This window comes from Mangifera indica, chromosome 18, assembly GCF_011075055.1.
Source record: "Mangifera indica cultivar Alphonso chromosome 18, CATAS_Mindica_2.1, whole genome shotgun sequence".
Taxonomy (NCBI): domain Eukaryota; kingdom Viridiplantae; phylum Streptophyta; class Magnoliopsida; order Sapindales; family Anacardiaceae; genus Mangifera; species Mangifera indica.
Window position 1 is genome coordinate 6,207,840 of NC_058154.1, and position 14,430 is coordinate 6,222,269.

At 32.1% G+C, this 14,430-nt stretch overlaps 1 pseudogene; it reads right to left on the minus strand.

The window, feature by feature from the left end:
- The window catches only part of LOC123202294, a 36,736-nt pseudogene that overhangs the window by 1,801 nt on the left and 20,505 nt on the right, over positions 1–14,430 (minus strand).

The following is a 14,430-nucleotide window of genomic DNA, read 5'->3' on the forward strand; positions in this document are numbered from 1 at the left end:
ATAATTTATACAATGATATGCGAGGATAAGAATTAAAAATCATTATGCGTAAATAAATCTCTGGAAAGAAATACAACCAATCATTAATTTGCATTTTAATATTTGCTCCTTACGTTTCTCCTCGAACTGGCGACGCAATATTTCCTCACGCTCTGCTTTCTTTTGTGCCCTCGCCACATACAGAACCTTTGACTCTAGTCAACAGGAATAAAGTGAAACGAGAGAAAATTATCAGGCCGTTATCAACTCCTCAACTAAGGGAAAAATAGAAACAACAACAGTAACAATAATACAAAACCCACCAAGTTGTGACCCTCATCGCCTCAAATGCTTGTCTAGCATCATCTAGATTATCAAAGTTCACAAATCCAAAACCTCCTGAGGCCCGTCTTCATCCTTTGCAACAACCAGGCTAGCAATTTTCCCAAACTCTGAAAATTTATGTGTCAGAAGTTCTTCTGTGACATCTGGATCCAAATTTTTAACGTACAAATATGTATATTTAGCATCAGGCCTGGGCAAAATGCGATCGCTCTTCTTAAAAAATTTCCTGAAATATCCGCATCGTAAATTATAAGTCTAATTTAGCACGGTGAACATCAAGAGATCGAGAAGTTGGAATAAGCCAGAAAATGAGACTACATTTAGTCAGATATCTCAGACATAGTAAGAAAGAGAGAGAGCTGCATTTACAACTTATTGTCACCAACGGCGGAGCCATTAAGATTCCCAATAGCGGCATTTGCAGATTCCGGAGTCTCAAATTGAACAAATCCACGTCCTTTACTCTTCCCATCCTCAGAGGTCGCAACTTTGCGGGGTACTATTGTCCCATATTTTTTAAACATCTCTTGCAGCCCCATATTATCAATAGAGTCAATCAAGTTCTGCCACAGAATTCCCATATTACATGTTAAATTGCTGTTAAAAAAAAAAAGTGGAAGCTCAGTCTTATTTTATAGTAAACAAGCAAGATACCTTAACAAACATATTCGCTACTCCACTTCTTCTAGCATCGGGATCTCGACATGACCATGAAATCCCTAACATTTTACCATTGACCAAAGTATGATTAATTTGCTCAAGGGCACGAATTGCTACGAAAGTAAGAAGAGAGAAAAATCAAATTAAGAAGAGATTATATCAAAATTCGAAGCATAATACATGAACAGGAAAGCGACAAGGGCAAACAGAAAAGTAATTCCTCTAGGAAAAAACTTCATTGTAATGCCAGACAATAAATATGTTAATGTATACCCTTGGAACTATGTGTTGTCCATTTTAAGATATTTTATCTTGTATGTAACCTTGTAGTAATTTATTAATAAATAAGCTGTTCTTTTGTTTATATACATAAGTTGTTTTCTTTATTTACAATAATATAAAGTATATATGTAAACTATCCAGATAACTCACTTATTAAAAACTGAATCATCAAATTGTTTTCTATAGACACGATAAAAGTTGGACAATTATATCATATAGTAGGTATATTGAATGCCTCCATCGAACACTGTTAGATGACATTAGTGTGGGTGATTATGATGGTTATGTTGTTAGGGTATTAATATGGATTAACAGTTTGAGAACTATTTTTCAAACATGACAAATAACGATGAGTCACATAATCATTATATTATAGTAAATAATTTATCATATGATTGTATTAGTGTACAAAGTAATGTTTTAATCTGAAACATCATGAACAGATCTGATATGGATGCACGTGATTCATATGGTGAATAAATATGGGTATAGCCATATTTTGTACAAGAAGCTATGTTGGTCATGTATTGCTTGTATTTGGAAATGAATGATGATCAAGATGGGATTCGTTGACTTAGAAAATATTGGGTTATGAATATCCAATGATTTGATCTGGATCTAAGTTTCAAAGCGAACATCCATAAATATTGAAAATCAAAATCTCTAGTCAGAGTATAATGAATGTCCTACTAAGGATATTCGTGATGACGTATTTCGAATATTTCAGTCGACAATTTGTAAAAAATCAAAATTAGGATTTTGATGATCCATGAGTCCAAAATCAATTTGGATTGGATAATGAAAGGATATTCCCTACACATAATGTACAATTAGAGATATTAGGTTTGATAAAGTATTTATTCATCATGGTTTAAGGACTATGACATATTGCTAGATATTTACTATAGTCATTGAGTTTTCAAATGCACTTTTGGATTGTTCAAAAAGGGACTCAAGACTACACTACGATGAACCTAAAGGTTACACCAATAAACTAAGCTTTCGAGAAGGAGAATTAATTATCTGAGGTTCGATAGCACCTTATGAGGGATAATAAAAATCATATAACATGTTTTATGGGTTCAAAGATAACATTTTCAAGATTGAAATGTTAGTGAAGTGAAATTAAGGTAGCTGAGGTATATAATTGATATACAAGCATGGCAAGGCTTCAAATTAAGAATTTGGTGGGCCAAAATAGAATTTCAAAATTACACATTGGCCACCATTATAAAATAAATCCTTTAGTTCATTTTGAAAGAACTAAGTTCACTACAGACAAAAATTTTCTCTCACTTAAGCCAAACTCTCTCCCCTCTATCTACCTCAAGACAATGGTGTCTTTTTTTTTTTTTGATTTGGTCGTGGATTATGTTTGAAGGTCTTATAAGTGGGAGACTCATTCCATCATCCTATATCCATATGGGGGGCAAAGAAGTAGGTAAATCACTTAACTTTCCCTAGTTTTCTATACATGCTTTGAGTTTTTCTCTCTTGATATGCATGTTTGTTTTGCATCTATTTTCTTCATCCAACATTTCAAAATGGTATCAATGTTTGTTCAGCTCCTTGCATGTCCTTCTGAAGCCAAAAATATGTTTATTTTGCATAAAAGTATGCATTGGTATCATATAAATGCATGAATGTTCTAGGTTTGCCTTGAAATAAAATTTCCAAGCATATTGTCCTCTTAAATGTCTCAGCTGGATTGTCTTGGCTGGTTTTTTTTATTTTCTCTTCATGTTCTAGTAATTTTAAGATGAAGAACATGTAATAGATGGCATGTACATGATGAAATGTCCATAGGATGCATGTGATTGTGCTCATTTTTGACATGCATGTGTATTTTGCCTTGTGGAGCGAATTTTTTATTCATGGAATGAGATGTATGTTACAGCAGCCACGTATATTATGATATGCATTTTGCTTTGAGTGGTAAATAAAAGGATATGATTTGGGAGCATGCATGTGTAGCTTGTTATGTGATTTGGCTTGAGAAATTGAAAAATTGAACCTTGATGTTATGTTGCATGTCTCAGCTCCATGTGTATATGATATGCTTGGTGGATTTTTCTTGATGTTATTTTATGCATTGTACATGGAATATATGTATTAGAGACAAACAAGAATTGTATGTGCATTGAAAGAATTAATATATGATTATACGTTAATATGTAAGCATATAAGTAATGAATGGTTCATATTAAAATTCTACATTTTTCAAGTATTAATTTGAGCATGTTAAACGATGTTTTAATATTGATTAAAACATTTGGATAAAGATTATGATGCATGTGATTAATGTAATTACATATAATTTAAAAGGTTATGACGTCTGGTGAAAGTATATGCATGTAATTTTTGAATGGTAAAGGATGTGTATGAGCCATAAGATGTGCATGTTTTCTGATCACTTTAGTTGAATGAAATATTATGTACAAGCATCAACTTGCATTAATATGATTAAGTATATGAGTTGAATAAAAGATTGTGTATAAGTATAAACTTGCATTAATGTGACTAAGTGTATAAGTTGATAAAGATGCACGGGGTTAACTAATACTTAATATTGATTAAATGTGAAAGTTGTTAGTTAATCATGGTCTAGTGTTAGGTAATTATTACCTAAAATGAATATTATAAATATTTGAATAATATACATAATTTCATTTATACTTAAATTATTGAATCATTGCATGTTGGTAATTATGTTTTTAATTAGATCATATTTTATGAATTAATGTTTAATAGATTATAAATGAGTTCATAATTTATATTAAATATTAATATTAATGTTGGATAGATGAATGATTATGGGATGACCATGGGTGTAATTTGCCTTTTTTCAAAGTTAAAATAATTGAATTGTAATATTCTTTTAATTAAGAGGTTTGTATTAAATAACCACATCTCATTTATTTAATTTTTTTTATTTAATCAGATCTGCTTGCCTAAGTTTCGAATGTAATTAGAGAGGTTAGACAAGGAGTTGAAGGCGATCTGAATGAAAACTTAGACCTAGATAAATAGTTTGTCATTAGGACGTAATTTCGAAACCCCATAATCATCCCACCATATTTTAAATTATGTATATATGATATATATGTATGACATGCTTAATTGAACTTAATTAAAATTAAGTTAAACCTAAATCTCCTTAATTAAAATTATTAAATCTATACCTCCGATCATAGGATAATTAAATTTTATAACCTAAATTTTAATATCTCAAAATTTCTATTGTGTAAGGCATGTAAAATTTATGTCATGGAATTAAATTTATTTTATTCTTGGATGGTTATTTTTACCATGACCAAAATGTTTATTGACGGGTGTCGAATCCACCAAAAAATTTTCTACTCTCTTAATGAAAACTTATAGATAGGGCAAGTAGAGTCTTATATACAGAAATTGGGCTCTTTATCTGAAATCTAACAAAATAAAATAAGAGGAATTTTGTTGTTTCGAATCCTACCAAATAAACAAAAATACATAAATTCATAATTAAATAATCAAAACAATCAGAAAATTAGATTGAAATAGTAATAAAACGAGTTCTAACCAAGTAATTTAGGTATGGTTCAGTTCAATTGATCATCGATAAAAAGATTAATCTTTCTTTTTAAATAAACTGGTTATGAAATATTAAGAGGCTTATTGTTCTACTTTTCCTAGGGTGTCGGTAATTAAGAAACGTTCTTTAATTATTTATCTTGTTTTTTAATTTGTTCTAGATATGATTTTAGAATTTAAATTGAAAATAGAATTAAGAATTAGAAAAGCCACCGATTCTAATCAACAAAACATAGACGTTGTTTTCGTTTAAATTAAATTAGCCTATTCCACTAACATACAGTAGCTATTTTACTTCATCAAACATGCTAGTTAGCTACTTATGATTAAATCATCAAACAATTACGAATTCAATAATTTAATCTAGCAAAGTTGTTTTTAATCTAAAGTAAATAAGACGTCTCCTATTTAATTAAACAAGACAACAATAAATAAAATCAAGAATAGATTAAATATTTAAAACAAAGGAACGAGTAAAGAAAATCTCACAATCATCGTAGAACCATGATCTCGATTACTCGACTAAAGAAAAGAGTTAGCCACTCATATTCCTGTTCATAGCTTTACAGAAATTTAAAATAAAAATCCTACACTAAAATTGAAGAAGAACCAGCCAAGGGCTATGGTTGTGTTTTTCAAAAAAAGACGCTGAGCAGATCGCCAAAACAGGGAGAAATTTTCCCTTTTATAATGTCAAGTCTTGCTTTAGTTGTTGAGAAATGTTTTGGTGCCAAATATCATCCAAAGGACTTGAACTTCCTTTGATTGTTAATTAAGTTCCCAACTGTGAATTTCTCAACAAATAGTGAGATTCTCTCATGTCCACAATCAGCCATCTCCTATGTATTTCGTCGTCTTTTCGTCTTGATACTTGACAACTCTAAATTTCTTTTATTCTACATCTTTTCTCAGAATAATGCAATTAATGCTCAATTTCCTAAAACAAACAATTAATCGAATAATTAATGAATTAAATACGACAAATCAAGGAAATTAGATGCCGAAAAATATGAAATTTCACACACTAACAAATTCCCCCACACCATTCCTTTGCTTATCCTCAAGCAAACATCAATCAATCTCTTCTTCACCCTTTTACCTCCTTCTAGTACATCCTGAAATAGTTCAAAGTTAAGATGCATTAGAAACCCAAGTCCAAAACAACAATCAAGAGCATAAGTCTTCATAGCATGAATTTTTGGAAAAACATAAGCATCTCATCAATCTCAACAATCTCATCAAAATCAAATGAAACAAAATTCAACACCCTCACATTGGTTTCACTCTATACTCTCAAAGTGTTTAGGGTTTCATTTAGCTCTCAGATATCATATCTCCACCACTAATAAATATGAATACAATGCGAAAATCAAAGGGTCTTAAGTAGGGTTGTAATAAGGTTTAGGTGAAAGGTAGGAAAAAGAAGGAAAATGTAGGTGTAAAGATCAATATATGAGTGAGTTCCCTTACATAATATTTAAAGAATAACGAAAATAAGTCCTTTAACCGTACTTCTCTCTTCCTATTTTTTTTTTTCATTTCAATGAAACTCATCCCTTCTTCAAAGATTTTTTTTTTTTTTAATTTAATTTGCAACATGTAGGAATAATTGGACTTCTTTCTATACAATTATGGATATTTCACTTGTCCAAACTTCCTATTCAATACATAGGGATTAATATCTTACTTCTCTTTCCTTTTTTTTTTCTTCATTTCTTTTTTTCTTTTCATTTTTCAAATTTTTTTCTTTCACTCCTTATATCTACCCATCTACCTATCTACCTATTTGGTTCTTTATCATGTAATTCACTCTCACAATATCTTGATGCAAGGGTTAACAAGATAAAACAAAAAGCTTAAGGGTAAATATTTATGGGTTAAAACAAGGAAAAGAGATTCGGCTCAAAATTGGCTATCTACTAGAAAATATAGCTAAGGTTGGTTTTTTAAGAGTTTCAAAGTGGTTAATCCTAAATGCCTTTATCATCTTAATGCATGAATTCAAAAAAAATGTGGCCTTGAAATGCATAATAGAGCAAATTCTAGAATAACAAGCCATGTTTGATAAACACTCAATAAAGAAGATAATTAGAACAAAGTGTAATGAAATGCTTGTAGGCTCAAAAGCTCACATTGGTGTTCAAATTGTATCAAACCTTGCACATTTGCATTCAATTCAATCATCAAAATCAATGAGACACTCGAAGCATTTGAAGCAAAATCACTAATCATACTTACCTCTTTCATGCATTCAAACTCAAACCAATAATGCATAGTAACTTAGAGCAAATTCTAGGACAACTTTCAAAAGGGTCAAAGGTTCCAAAGAGATTGAAAATTATACATTCCCTCCCCCACACCTGATCTTTACATTGTCCTCAATATAGAAAAATTGAAGCTCACATATAAAAGAAAGAATGAAAGGAAAGTTAAGAGGACCTCCCTGAATAAGAGTGTTAGTACAGTGGAGGAGTGATTGAAGTTGTCAGCATTTGATTTGGGCCTGTAGAGATGAAAAAAAATTGAACAGGGAGGAAAAGAGATTAGAAAAATAAAAGAGAAGACAAAAAATGAAATTTGCTCTCTTTTTTGTTTTTTTTTTTTAATTTAAACCTTAATTAAAGACACAAAATGGTTAAAAACAATGAAAAATAAGATCAATTGGGTTGCCTCACAAAAAGCATTTTTCTTTAATGTCTTTGGCTAGACGCAACCAATTTGTCAATTCGGGGGAGCCAAAGATATTTCCTTTACATTGTAGGCCTGAATTCTTTCATAATAAGGTTTTAGACGATGTCCATTAACCTTAAAAATTTTATTAGTTTAGGTACTTTAAATTTCAACTGCACTATGAGAAAAGACATTAGTAGCATCAAAATGACCAATCCAACGAGATTGTAATTTTCCTAGAAACAATTTAAGTTTAGAATGATATAGCAGTACTTTTTGTCCAACATGAAAGGTTTTCCTAGAAATCATTTTATCATGGAAAAGTTTAGTCTTTTCTTTATAAATCCAAGAATTTTCATGGGAATCATTTCTGATTTCCTCTAATTCTTGAAGTTGTAACTTCTTATGATTACTTGCCTCGTCCAAGTCTGTATTGCATTGCTTGATTGCCCAATAGGCCCAGTGTTCCAATTCAACTGGGAGATGACAAGATTTACCAAATTTTAAGCGATAAGGAGACATACCTATTGGAGTCTTGTATGCAGTTCTATAAGCCTATAAGGCATCATCAAAGCAAAGGTTCTTTCTATTTAGATTTACCATTTTCTCAAGTATAAACTTAATCTCCCTATTTGAAACTTCAGCTTGTCCACTCGTTTGCGGATGGTATGATGTAAAGACTCGGTGAGTGACATTGTACTTTTTAAACAATGCCTCCATGACTCAATTGCAAAAATGGGTTCCCTGGTCACTTATAATGGCTCTTTGTGTTCCATACCTAGAAAAAAATAAGTCTTGACAAATTCTACAATAGTTTTAGCATCATCAGCTCTTGTTGCCTTAACTTCAATCCATTTAGAAACATAATCAATAGCTAAAAGAATATAGGAGCTACCAAAAGATAATGGAAAAAGACCCATAAAATCAATTCCCCAAATATCAAAAATTTCACAAACCAAAATTAGGGTTAGTGGCATTTGATCCCTATGTCCTAAATTCCCACTCCTTTGACAATTAGCATAAGACTTACAGAATATGTGTGCATCTCAAAACAGAGTAGGCCAATATAGCCCACATTTTAGCACCTTTCGTGTTGTTCTTTTTGGGCCAAAGTGACCCTTACATGCATAAGAGTGGCAAAACTCCAAGATAGATTAGATTTCACTATCATGTACACACCTACAAATTAATTGGTTATAACATTGCTTTCATAAATACGGATCATCCCATACATAGTACTTAGAATCACTTTTAATTTTTTTTCCTTTTGGGTTTTAGCGAGACCATTCGACAATGACTTAGTGACCAAATAATTAACAATATCAACATACCAAGGTGTAGTACTATCTAAGTGAAAGAGATTCTCATCTAGAAAAGCATCTTGGAGAGGCATGGGGTCTTCGTTTGTCACCGATCGACTTAGATGATCAACCATAGAATTTTTTGCTCATTTTCTATCCTAAATCTCCAAATCGAATTCTTGTAGCAATAGTATCCATCTAATTAGCCTCGACTTTGATTCCCTTTTAAAAGCAAATACTTTAGAGCTGCATGATCGGAATAAACAATTACCTTAGTGCCCAATAAATAAGAGCGAAACTTTTCTAAAGCAAAAACTACGGCCAACAATTGTTTTTCAATTGTGGAATAATTTCTTTGAGTATTATCAAGAGTTCTTAAAGCATAATAAAATCACATAAGAAAGCTTTCCATATTTCTGGCCCAAAACAACCCCTATAGCATAATTGCTAGCATCACACATAATCTCGAAGAGTAATTCCCAATAAGGTGGCTAAACAATTGACACAAAAATTAGGCATTCCTTCAACTGATCAAAAGCTTTCTTACACTCTATCAAACTCGAATTAGACATCCCTTTGTAGTAGTCTTGAAAGTGATTGGGCAATTTTCGAAAAATCTTTGATAAATCTCTTGTAAAAGCCTACATGTCCAAGAAAAGAAAGCACTTCCTAAACACAAGTTAGATAAGGTAAAGATTTAATCAAATCAATTTTTGACTTATCTACCTATATCTCTTTAAAAGACACTATATGTCTTAATAGCAAACCTTGATCAACCATAAAGTGACATTTTCATAGTTTAGCACAAGGTTTGTTTCAATGCACCTTTTCAGAATTTTAATCAGATTATTTAGACAAGATTCGAATGAATTATCGTAAACAGTAAAGTCATCCACAAATACCTTTATGTTATTCTCCACATAATCCAAAAATATACTAACCATACATCTCTGAAAAGTGGTCAGGGCATTACAAAGTCCAAAAGCCATGCATCTATATGCAAAAGTACCAAAGGGATATATGAATGTCATCTTCTCTTTATCCTCGGGAGCAATCAAAATTTTGTTAAAACCTGAATATCCATCAAAATAACAATAGTGAGATTGACCAACTAATCTTTCTAACATTTGATCAATAAAAGGTAGAGGGAAGTGATCTTTTTTGGTAGAAGCATTCATTTTTCTATAGTCAATGCAAACCTTCCATCCATTTTGAGCTCTAATAGGAACATACTCACCATTATCGTTCTTTTAAATAGTGAAATCGATTTTTTAGGTATTACTTGTACTGGACTTACCCAATCACTATCTGAAACAAGATAAATCATACCAGCATTCAAGAACTTTATTATATATTTCTTCATAACTTCCATCATTGGAGGATTCAACCTTCTTTAAGCTTCCCTCAAAGGCTTAGTGTTATCCTCCATCAAGATTTTATACATACAAAGTGATAGGCTCAAACCTTTGATGTATGCGATAGTCCATTTGATGGCTTCCTTGTAATCTCTAAGGACTCTAATGAGTTTTTCTTCCTCACGAAGAGTAAGTTTGTTAGAAATTATCATAGAAAGGGTTTCATTATCTCCCAAATATACATGTTTGAGATGGCTTGGCAAAGGTGTAAATTCCAATTCAAGTGCCTACATAATTGATAGAAGTAATTTTGAGTTAGCTACTGGTAATGAAATATAAGAAACATCATACCTAGTTGTTTCAAATGGTTCCAGCTCATAAACTATATCACTTAATCCGTCATCTACCACAAGCTTTTGCTTAATTCCCTACAATGTTCTTGTGTTAAGTTCCTTTATTAAGGACTACTTTCAAATTATTAGAATCCTATAACTTAAAAATTTGTTAAGCTAATGAATCGATTACATCAACAACAAAAACTGAATTGACATCACTAAGGAATCTCATGGCTTCATAAATATTGAATCTAATTACTTTACCATCAAATTTCATAGTTAAGGTACCTTTTGAAACATCGATTTTTGTTCTAGATGTCTTAAAAAAAGGCCTTCCTAGCAAAATCGGGACTGATTTAGATGAGTTATCATCTTCCATGTCAAACACATAAAAGTCAATAGGAAAACTGAGTTCATTAACTTGAACAAGAACAACTGCTAACACTCCTTCGGGATATGCATTAGACCTATCAGCTAATTGGATTATTACACCGGTGGGTTTTAAAGGTCTTACATTTAAAGAATGATAAATTAAGCTAGGCATGACATTAATAGATGCTTCTAGATCTATCATAGCTTTCTCAACTTTAATATTACTAATCTTGCAAGGGATTGTGAACATACCTGAATCCTTACACTTTTAAGGCAATTTTCTTTGGAGAACGGCTGAAACATTCTCACTGACATGGACTTTTTCATCTCATTTTAGTTTTCTTTTTGACGTGCATAATTCTTTAAGGAATTTAACATATCTAAGAACTTGTTTAATAGCATCTAAAAGGGGAATATTTACCTCAACCTTGCAGAAAACCTCAAGGATCTCTTGTTCTTGTTGTTCTTTTATGTTCTTTGCAAGTCGGCTATGGAAAAGAGGTGGAATGATCATAGAAGGTGGCGTGCACTTCTCTGTATGAGGGGATGATTTTTGGGCTTCTTTTGGCTTAATTTCACATTCGATCTCCTTTTCTTTTGCATATTTCGGGATCTTTTTTTCAAGATTCTTCAACTCTTTACCACTCTGTAGGGTGATTACATTGATATTCTCAGTAAAATTTGTATCTTACTTTGGATTCACCATAATCTAAGATGGCAATCTACTAGAATTCTGAGTTTCCAATCTTTCCACAGCAGTAGCTAATTGGCTTACTTGATTTTCTAGATTTTGAATGCTAGCCTTTGTCTTCTATTAAAATTGTTGTGTATTATTAGCAAGTGCAGTAACAATTTGTTCAAGAAACATAACTTTCAGCTAAGGTAAGGGCATTTGATTAAAAGCTTGAAGAGAGGGCGGTCTATTTTGGTATCCAAACTACTAGAAATTGTTGTTCCTTTGGCCATAACTGAAGTTCGATGATCTTTCCACCCCAAATTATAGATATTTGAGTACGGATCATACCTCTTTTGGTTCTGATAACCTCTTATGGCATTAACATCCTTATGTGTGTCCTCTTGAAGTGTGGGGCATGCATCTGTAGAGTGCTCCGTATTCGAACATATCCCACAAGTCTTCACTTGTTGGTGATTCACTACAAATTTTTCTAACAAGGAGGTGAGTTTATCAAGTCTTTGCTTAAAAAGATTATTATTGCTTACCTCATTAACTCTTCTCATAGTTACATCTTATTTGATGCCAAATTGCTGAGTATTAGCGACAATTGTTGAGATCAATCTTTTTGCTTCAATTAAAGTTTTATTTACCAAAGCTCCACCACTTGCTACATCGATCAAATTCCTGTCAGACGATAATAAACCTTCATAAAAATATTGAATTAATAGTTGATCAAAAATTTGATGATGAGGACAACTGGCACAAAGCTGATTAAACCTCTCTCAATACTCATAAAGTGTCTCCCCACTATATTGCCTAATCCTACATATTTCCATTCTAATTGAGGTGGCCCTAGAAGCAGGAAAGAATTTTTCTAAGAATTGTCTTTTAAGCTCATCCTAACTATTGATAGAACTTGATGGTAAATAATATACTCAATCCTTAGTGATGTATTTTCGGCTACCTCTCCAACCCTAGCTTCCAAGTCTCTATCAAATCTCCATTTGGCTCAAGCCACCATTGAGAATGAAGAATTAGCTCCATGCAAGCCCAAAGATTCATTGCTTTTTCCACATTGGCCCAACTTTACTTTTGGGTGCAATCTCATTACTTGCATCCAAGGCCTTAATGAAATGGAAACTTAAATGAGTCCAAGAAGCCCACTACAAGCCCACTTGAAGCCCAAGTAGATGAGGCAGCCTTCCATCACTTAAATGGAGCCCAAGATGCCATGAAGCCCATTTAGTTGGATTACAACTAAATGAGAAGCAAATAACTTTAGTTGGTGGACATAGTTCCACCTTTTAGGGAAAAGTTGTTCCCTTTTGTTGTTTTCTTTAATTAATATGGTATGGGCTTAGTATTGAATGAATGGTTAAGCTTAAATGAAGGGAAAAGCTTCCATGTCAAATTAATGCCCAATTTTTGCCACCACTTGCTCTTGTATATGAAAGTGGATTTTCACTTGTAAAGGGTAGACTTCTTTGATAATGAAATATTCAAGTAAAGCTTTGTAGCTTTTCTTTAGTTGCTTTTTCCTTTATCTAATTCATCTTGGAGGAAGAATTGGTGGTGGAAGACCCCAAGGTTGGTGGAAATTTCCTTTATGCCTTGGTTAACTTTCTTGTTACCCTTGAAATCCAAAGTGTGAATGTGTGTTGTATGCCCGAATACTGTTCACAGTATGTAATTTTGCCATTTTCAGATTTTGCCATCAAACTTTGAAACAAGTTTTGAATGCCTTGTTGATTGAGTTGTGATTGCTATAATATACCATTAGAAAGCTCTTTGAATACCCTTTCCAATGATCTATCCTTTGTATGTTTTGGAGGTCATTTGATTAGTTAAATTGGAAGATAAAGTGCTGCTATGCCATATGAACATTAATTTCCAGATTTGAGTTTGTGAATTGTTGCATTGCCTTGATGGATATGCACCACTTAGCCTTATCAATTAAAGAGAAAAAGAAAGCATGCAGTTTAATTTGCTTTTCACTTACCCTTTATGGTTTCATAATGGAACAAACAACATAAAATTCTTTCAAGTGTTTATGAGGGTCCTCACCTGATAATCCTTGAAAAGTAGGCAATAAATGGATCAAACCTGATTTGAGTTCAAAATTGGCATTGATGTTTGGATAGGCGATGCATAGAGGTTTTTGATTGACAACAAGTATAGCCATCTCCTTCAAAGTAAGCTCTCGTTCGGTCATTACCATTGCTCTCGTATTCTTTAAATCTTCTCCTAAATTAATTTCAGAAGATGAAGAAGAAGAAGCTTTACTTAATTTAGTTTCCTTACAAAGTTGTCTCGTAGTCTTCTTGATTTCGGGATCAAACTGAAGTTCTCCTGCAACGTATTCTTTAAATCCTCTCCTGCAAGGTTCAAATAGGTCATAAAAAAATTTAAACAAAAATAATAAAAAAACAATTTCAGACAAATTATTAACACCAATCCCTAGCAACAGTGCCAAAATTTGATGGATGTCAAATCCACCAAAAATAAAATTTTCTACTCTCTCAATGAAAACTTGTAGATAAGACAAGTAGAGTCGTATCCTCAGAGATTAGGCTATTTATCTGAAATTTAACAAAATAAAGTAAGGGGATTTTGTTGTTTCGAATCCTACCAAATAAACAAAAATAAATTAATTCAGAATTAAATAATCAAAACAATCAAAAAATTAGATTGAAACATTAATAAGGCAAGTTCTAGCCAAGTAATTTAGGTATGGTTCAGTTCAATTGATCATTGATAAAAAGATTAATCTTTCCTTTTAAATAAACTGGTTATGAAACATCAAGATGTTTGTTGTTCTGTTTTTACTTAGGTGTCGGTAATTAATAAATGTTCTTTAATTACTTCTTTTATTTTTCAATCAG